The sequence below is a fragment of the Xylocopa sonorina genome, unplaced genomic scaffold (assembly GCF_050948175.1).
Source record: "Xylocopa sonorina isolate GNS202 unplaced genomic scaffold, iyXylSono1_principal scaffold0024, whole genome shotgun sequence".
Taxonomy (NCBI): domain Eukaryota; kingdom Metazoa; phylum Arthropoda; class Insecta; order Hymenoptera; family Apidae; genus Xylocopa; species Xylocopa sonorina.
The window spans coordinates 3520625-3527628 of NW_027490095.1; positions in this window are offsets into that span (position 1 = coordinate 3520625).

Genomic DNA, 7004 nt, shown 5'->3' on the forward strand with positions numbered 1-7004 from the left:
CTCGTCTATACTTCAAAGGAATGTAAATGCCACACCTTTTGCTAGGAAATGCGTTTCCATATGTCTTCGTATCGAAAAAATATAGTTGTAATGCTTCTTCAAACGCGATATCGCATCTCATATCTATGTGTCATGATGAGATATAATATTCATTGCGAAGTGTCATGTATACCTCGTATTCACTTAAAAAGAATGTAAATGCGACACTTCCTTGCTAGGAAATAGCTTTTGCAGATGTCTACGTATCGTAGCAATAGAGTTCTAGTGCTTTTTAAATCGCGATATCACATCTATCCCATTTCTAAGTTTCATGATAAGATGTAATATTCATTGTGGAGTGCTATGTATACCTTGTATTCACTTCAAAAGAATGTAAATGCGACACTTCCTTGCTAGGAAATAGCGTTCGCAGATGTCTACGTATCGAAGCAATAGAATTCTATTGCTTCTTAAATCGTCATATCGCATCTCATTTCTATGTTTCATGATAAGATATGATATTCATTACGAAGTGTCATGTATACATCGTACTCACTTCAAAAGAGTGTGAATGCGGCTCTTCCTTGCTAGTAAATAGCGTTAGCAGATGTCTACGTATCGAAACTATAGAGTTCTAGTACCTCTTAAAACGAGATGTCGCTTCTCATTTCTACGTTTCATGATAAGATATAATATTCATTGCGAAGTATCACTTATACCTCTCATGCTCTTCGAATGAATGTAAATGCGACACTTCCTTGCTATAGGAAATAGCGTTTGCAGATGTCTACGTATCGTAGCAATAGAGTTCTAATGCATCTTGAATCGCCATATCGCATCTCATTTCTATGTTTTATGATAAGATATACTATTCATTGCGGAGTGTCATGTGTACCTCGTATTCTCTTCAGAAGAATATAAATACGTCACTTCCTTGCTAGTAAATAGCGTTTGCAGATGTCTGCGTATAGAAACAATATAGTTCTAATGCTTCTTAAAACGGGATATCGCATTTCGCTTCTATGTTTCATGATAAGATTTAATATTAATTGCGGCGTGTCATGTTTACCTCCTATTCACTTCAAAAGAATGTAAATGCGACACTTCCTTTCTAGGAAATAGCGTCTGCAGATGTCTACGTATCGTAGCAATAGTGTTCTAATGCTTCTTAAAACGCGATATCGCATCTCATTTCTATGTCTCATGATAAGATATAATATTCATTGTGGAGTGTTATGTATACCTCGTATTTACTTCGAAAGAATGTAAATGCGTCACTTCCTCGCTATTAAATAGCGTTTGCAGATATCTACGTATCGTAGCAATAGTGTTCTAATGCTTTTTAAATCGCGATATCGCATCTCATTTCTATGTTTCATGATAAGATAAAATAATCATTGCGAAATGTCACATATACCTCGCATACATTTAAATGAATGTAAATGCAACACTTCCTTGCTAGGAAATAGCGTTCGCAGATGTCTACGCAACGAAGCAATAGATTTCTAATGCTTCTTATATATAGATATCGCATCTCAATTCAACGTTTCATGATAAGATATAATATTCATTGCGAAGTGTCACTTATACCTCACGTACACTTCAAGTGAATGTAAATGCGCCACTTCCATGCTAGGAAATAGCTTTTGCAGATGTCTACGTATCGTAGCAATAGAATTCTAATGCTTTTTAAATCGCGATATCGCATATCATTTCTATTTTCATGATAAGATATAATATTCACTGTGGAGTGTTATGTATACCTCGTATTCACTTCAAAAGTATGTAAATGCCATACATCCTTGTTAGGAAATAGCGTTTGCAGATGTCTCTGTATCGAAGCAATGGAGTTCTAATGCTTCTTAAATCGAGCTATCGCATCTCATTTCTATGTTTCATGAGAAGATACAATATTTATTGCGAAGTGTCATGTATACTTGGTATTCACCTCAAAAGAATGTAAATGGGACACTTCCTTGCTAGGAAATAGCGTTTGCAGATGTCTACGTATCGAAGCAATAGAGTTCTAACGCTTCTTAAAACGAGATATCGCATCTCATTTCTATGTTTTATGATAAGATATAATATTTTTTGCGGTGTGTCATGTATACCTCGTATTCACTTCAATAGAATGTAAATGCGACACTTCCTTGCTAGGAAATAGCGTCTGCAGATGTCTACGTATCGTAGCAATAGAGTTCTAGTGCTTTTAAATCGCGATATCACATCTATCTCATTTCTAAGTTTCATGATAAGATATAACATTCATTGTGGAGTGTTATCTATACCTCGTATTCGCTTCAAAAGAATGTAAATGCGACATTTCCTTGCTAGGAATTAGCGTTTGCAGATGTCTACGTATCGTAGCAATAGAGTTCTAATGCTTCATATAACGCGAAACCGCTCCTCATTTATATGCTTCATGATAAGATATAATATTCATTGTGGAGTGTTATGTATACCTCGTATTCACTTCGAAAGAATGTAAATGCGACACTTCCTTGCTAGGAAATAGCGTCTGCAGATGTCTACGTATCGAAGCAATAGTATTCCAATGCTTCTTAAATCGCGATATCGCACCTCAATTCTACGTTACATGATAACATATAATATTCATTGCTCAGTGCTATGTATATCTCGTCTACACTTCAAGTGAATGTAAATGCGACACTTCCTTGCTAGGAAATAGCGATTGCAGATGTCTACGTATCGAAGCAATAGGATTCTAATGCTTCTTGAAACGTGATATCGCATCTCATTTCTATGTTTCATGATAAGATATAATATTAATTGCGAAGTGTTATGTATACCTCGCATACACTTCAAATGAATGTAAATGCGACACTTCCCTGCTAGGAAATAGCGTTTGCAGATGTCTACGTATCGTAGCAATAGAGTTGTAATGCTTCTTATATCGCGAAATCGCATCTCATTTCGATGTTTGATGATAACATATAATATTCATTGTGCAATGATATGTATACCTCGCATTCACTTCAAAAGAATGTAAATGCGACACGTCCTTGCTATGAAATAGCGTTTGCAGATGTCTACGTATCGAAGCAATAGAGTTCTAATGCTTCTTGAAACGGGATATCGCATTTCAGTTCTACGTTTCATGATAAGATATAATATTAATTGCGAAGTGTCATGTATACCTTGCATTCACTTCAGAACAATGTAAATGCGACTCTTCCCTGCTAGGAAATAGCGTTTGCAGATGTCTACGTATCGTAGCAAGCGTGTCATAATGATTCTTAAAACGAGATATCGCATCTCATTTCTATATTTCATGATAACATATAATATTCATTGCGAAGTTTTATGTATACCTCGCATACACTTCAAATGAATATAAATGCGACACTTCCCTGCTAGGAAATAGCGTTTGCAGATGTCTACGTATCGAAGCAATAGAGTTCTAATGCTTCTTGAAACGGGATATCGCATCTCATTTCTATGCTTCTTGATAAGATATAATATTCATTGCGAAGTTTCATGTATTTCTCGTATTCACTTCAAATGAATGTAAATGCGACACTTCCTTGCTAGGAGATAGAGTTTGCAGATGTCTACGTATTGCAGCAAGCGTGTTATAATGCTTCTTAAAACGAGATATTGCTTCTCATTTCTATGTTTCATGACAACATATAATATTCATTGTGCAATGTTATGTATACCTCGCATTCACTTCAAAAGAATATAAATGCGACACTTCCTTGCTAGGAAATAGCGATTGCAGATGTCTACGTATCGAAGCAATAGAGTTCTAATGCTACTTGAAACGGGATATCGCATCTCATTTCTATGTTTCATGATAAGATATAATATTAATTGCAAAGTGTTATGTATACCTCGCATACACTTCAAATGAATGTAAATGCGACACTTCCCTGCTAGGAAATAGCGTTTGCAGATGTCTACGTATCGTAGCAATAGAGTTGTAATGCTTCTTATATCGCGAAATCGCATCTCAATTCGATGTTTGATGATAACATATAATATTCATTGTGCAATGATATGTATACCTCGCATTCACTTCAAAAGAATGTAAATGCGACACTTCCTTCCTAGGAAATAGCGATTGCAGATGTCTACGTATCGAAGCAATAGAGTTCTAATGCTTCTTGAAACGGGATATCGAATCTCATTTCTAAGTTTCATGATAAGATATAATATTAATTGCGAAGTGTCATGTATACCTTGTATTCACTTCAGAAGAATGTAAATGCGACTCTTCCCTGCTAGGAAATAGCGTTTGCAGATGTCTACGTATCGTAGCAAGCGTGTCATAATGATTCTTAAAACGAGATATCGCATCTCATTTCTATATTTCATGATAACATTTAATATTCATTGCGAAGTGTTACGTATACCTCCCATACACTTCAAATGAATGTAAATGCGACACTTCCCTGCTAGGTAATAGCGTTTGCAGATGTCTACGTATCGTAGCAATAGAGTTGTAATGCTTCTTATATCGCGAAATCGCATCTCATTTCGATGTTTGATGATAACATATAATATTCATTGTGCAATGATATGTATACCTCGCTTTCACTTCAGAAGAATGTAAATGCGACACGTCCTTGCTATGAAATATCGTTTGCAGATGTCTACGTATAGTAGCAATAGAGTTCTAGTGCTTCTCAAAACGCGATATCGAATCTCATTTCTATGTTTCATGATAAGATCTAATACTCATTTCGAAGTTTCATGTATTCCTCGTATTCACTTCAAATGAATGTAAATGCGACACGTCCTTGCTAGGAAATAGCGTTTGCAGATACCTACGTATCGTAGCAATAGGGTTCTAAAGCTTCTTAAAACGCGATATGACATCACATTTCTATGTTTCATGATAAGATATAATATTCATTGCGAAGTTTTCACGTATTCCTCGTATTCACTTCAAATGAATTTAAATGCGGCACTTCCTTCCTAGGAAATAGCGTTTGCAGATGTCTACGTATCGTAGCAAGCGTGTCATAATGATTCTGAAAACGAGATATCGCATCTCATTTCTATGTTTCATGATAACATATAATATTCATTGCGAAGTGTTATGCATACCTCGCATACACTTCAAATGAATGTAAATGCGACACTTCCTTGCTAGGAAATAGCGTTAGCAGATGTCTACGTATCGAAGCAATGGAGTTGTAATGCTTCTTGAAAGGGGATATCGCATCTCATTTCTATGCTTCTTGATAAGATATAATATTCATTGCGAAGTTTCATGTGTTCCTCGTATTCACTTCAAATGAATGTAAATGCGACACTTCCTTGCTAGGAGATAGAGTTTGCAGATGTCTACGTATCGTAGCAAACGTGTTATACTTCTTCTTAAAACGAGATATCGCTTCTCATTTCTATGTTTCATGACAACATATAATATTCAATGTGCAATGTTATGTATACCTCGCATTCACTTCAAAAGAATATGAATGCGACACTTCCTTGCTAGGAAATAGCGATTGCAGATGTCTACGTATCGAAGCAATAGGATTCTAATGCTTCTTGAAACGTGATATCGCATCTCATTTCTATGTTTCATGATAAGATATAATATTAATTGCGAAGTGTTATGTATACCACGCATACACTTCAAATGAATGTAAATGCGACATTTCCCTGCTAGGAAATAGCGTTTGCAGATGTCTACGTATCGTAGCAATAGAGTTGTAATGCTTCTTATATCGCGAAATCGCATCTCATTTCGATGTTTGATGATAACATATAATATTCATTGTGCAATGATATGTATACCTCGCATTCACTTCAAAAGAATGTAAATGCGACACTTCCTTGCTAGGAAATAGCGTTTGCAGATATCTACGTATAGTAGCAATAGAATTCTAATGCTTCTCAAAACGCGATATCGAATCTCATTTCTATGTTTCATGATAAGATCTAATATTCATTTCGAAGTTTCATGTATTCCTCGTATTCACTTCAAATGAATGTTAATGCGACACGTCCTTGCTAGGAAATAGCGTTTGCAGATGTCTACGTATCGTAGCAATAGAGTTCTAATGCTTCTTATATCGCGAGATCGCATCTCATATCTATGTTTCACGATAAGATGTAATATTCATTGCGAAGTGTTATGTATACCTCGCATACACTTCAAACGAATGTAAATGCGACAGTTCCTTGCTAGGAAGTAGCGATTGCAGATGTCTACGTATCGAAGCAATAGAGTTCTAATGCTTCTTGAAACGGGATATCGCATTTCAGTTCTACGTTTCATGATAAGATATAATATTAATTGCGAAGTGTCATGTATACCTTGCATTCACTTCAGAACAATGTAAATGCGACTCTTCCCTGCTAGGAAATAGCGTTTGCAGATGTCTACGTATCGTAGCAAGCGTGTCATAATGATTCTTAAAACGAGATATCGCATCTCATTTCTATATTTCATGATAACATATAATATTCATTGCGAAGTTTTATGTATACCTCGCATACACTTCAAATGAATGTAAATGCGACACTTCCCTGCTAGGAAATAGCGTTTGCAGATGTCTACGTATCGTAGCAATAGAGTTTTAATGCTTCTTATATCGCGAAATCGCATCTCAATTCGATGTTTGATGATAACATATAATATTCATTGTGCAATGATATGTATACCTCGCATTCACTTCAAACGAATGTAAATGCGACACTTCCTTCCTAGGAAATAGCGATTGCAGATGTCTACGTATCGAAGCAATAGAGTTCTAATGCTTCTTGAAACGGGATATCGAATCTCATTTCTAAGTTTCATGATAAGACATAATATTAATTGCGAAGTGTCATGTATACCTTGTATTCACTTCAGAAGAATGTAAATGCGACTCTTCCCTGCTAGGAAATAGCGTTTGCAGATGTCTACGTATCGTAGCAAGCGTGTCATAATGATTCTTAAAACGAGATATCGCATCTCATTTCTATATTTCATGATAACATTTAATATTCATTGCGAAGTGTTATGTATACCTCCCATACACTTCAAATGAATGTAAATGCGACACTTC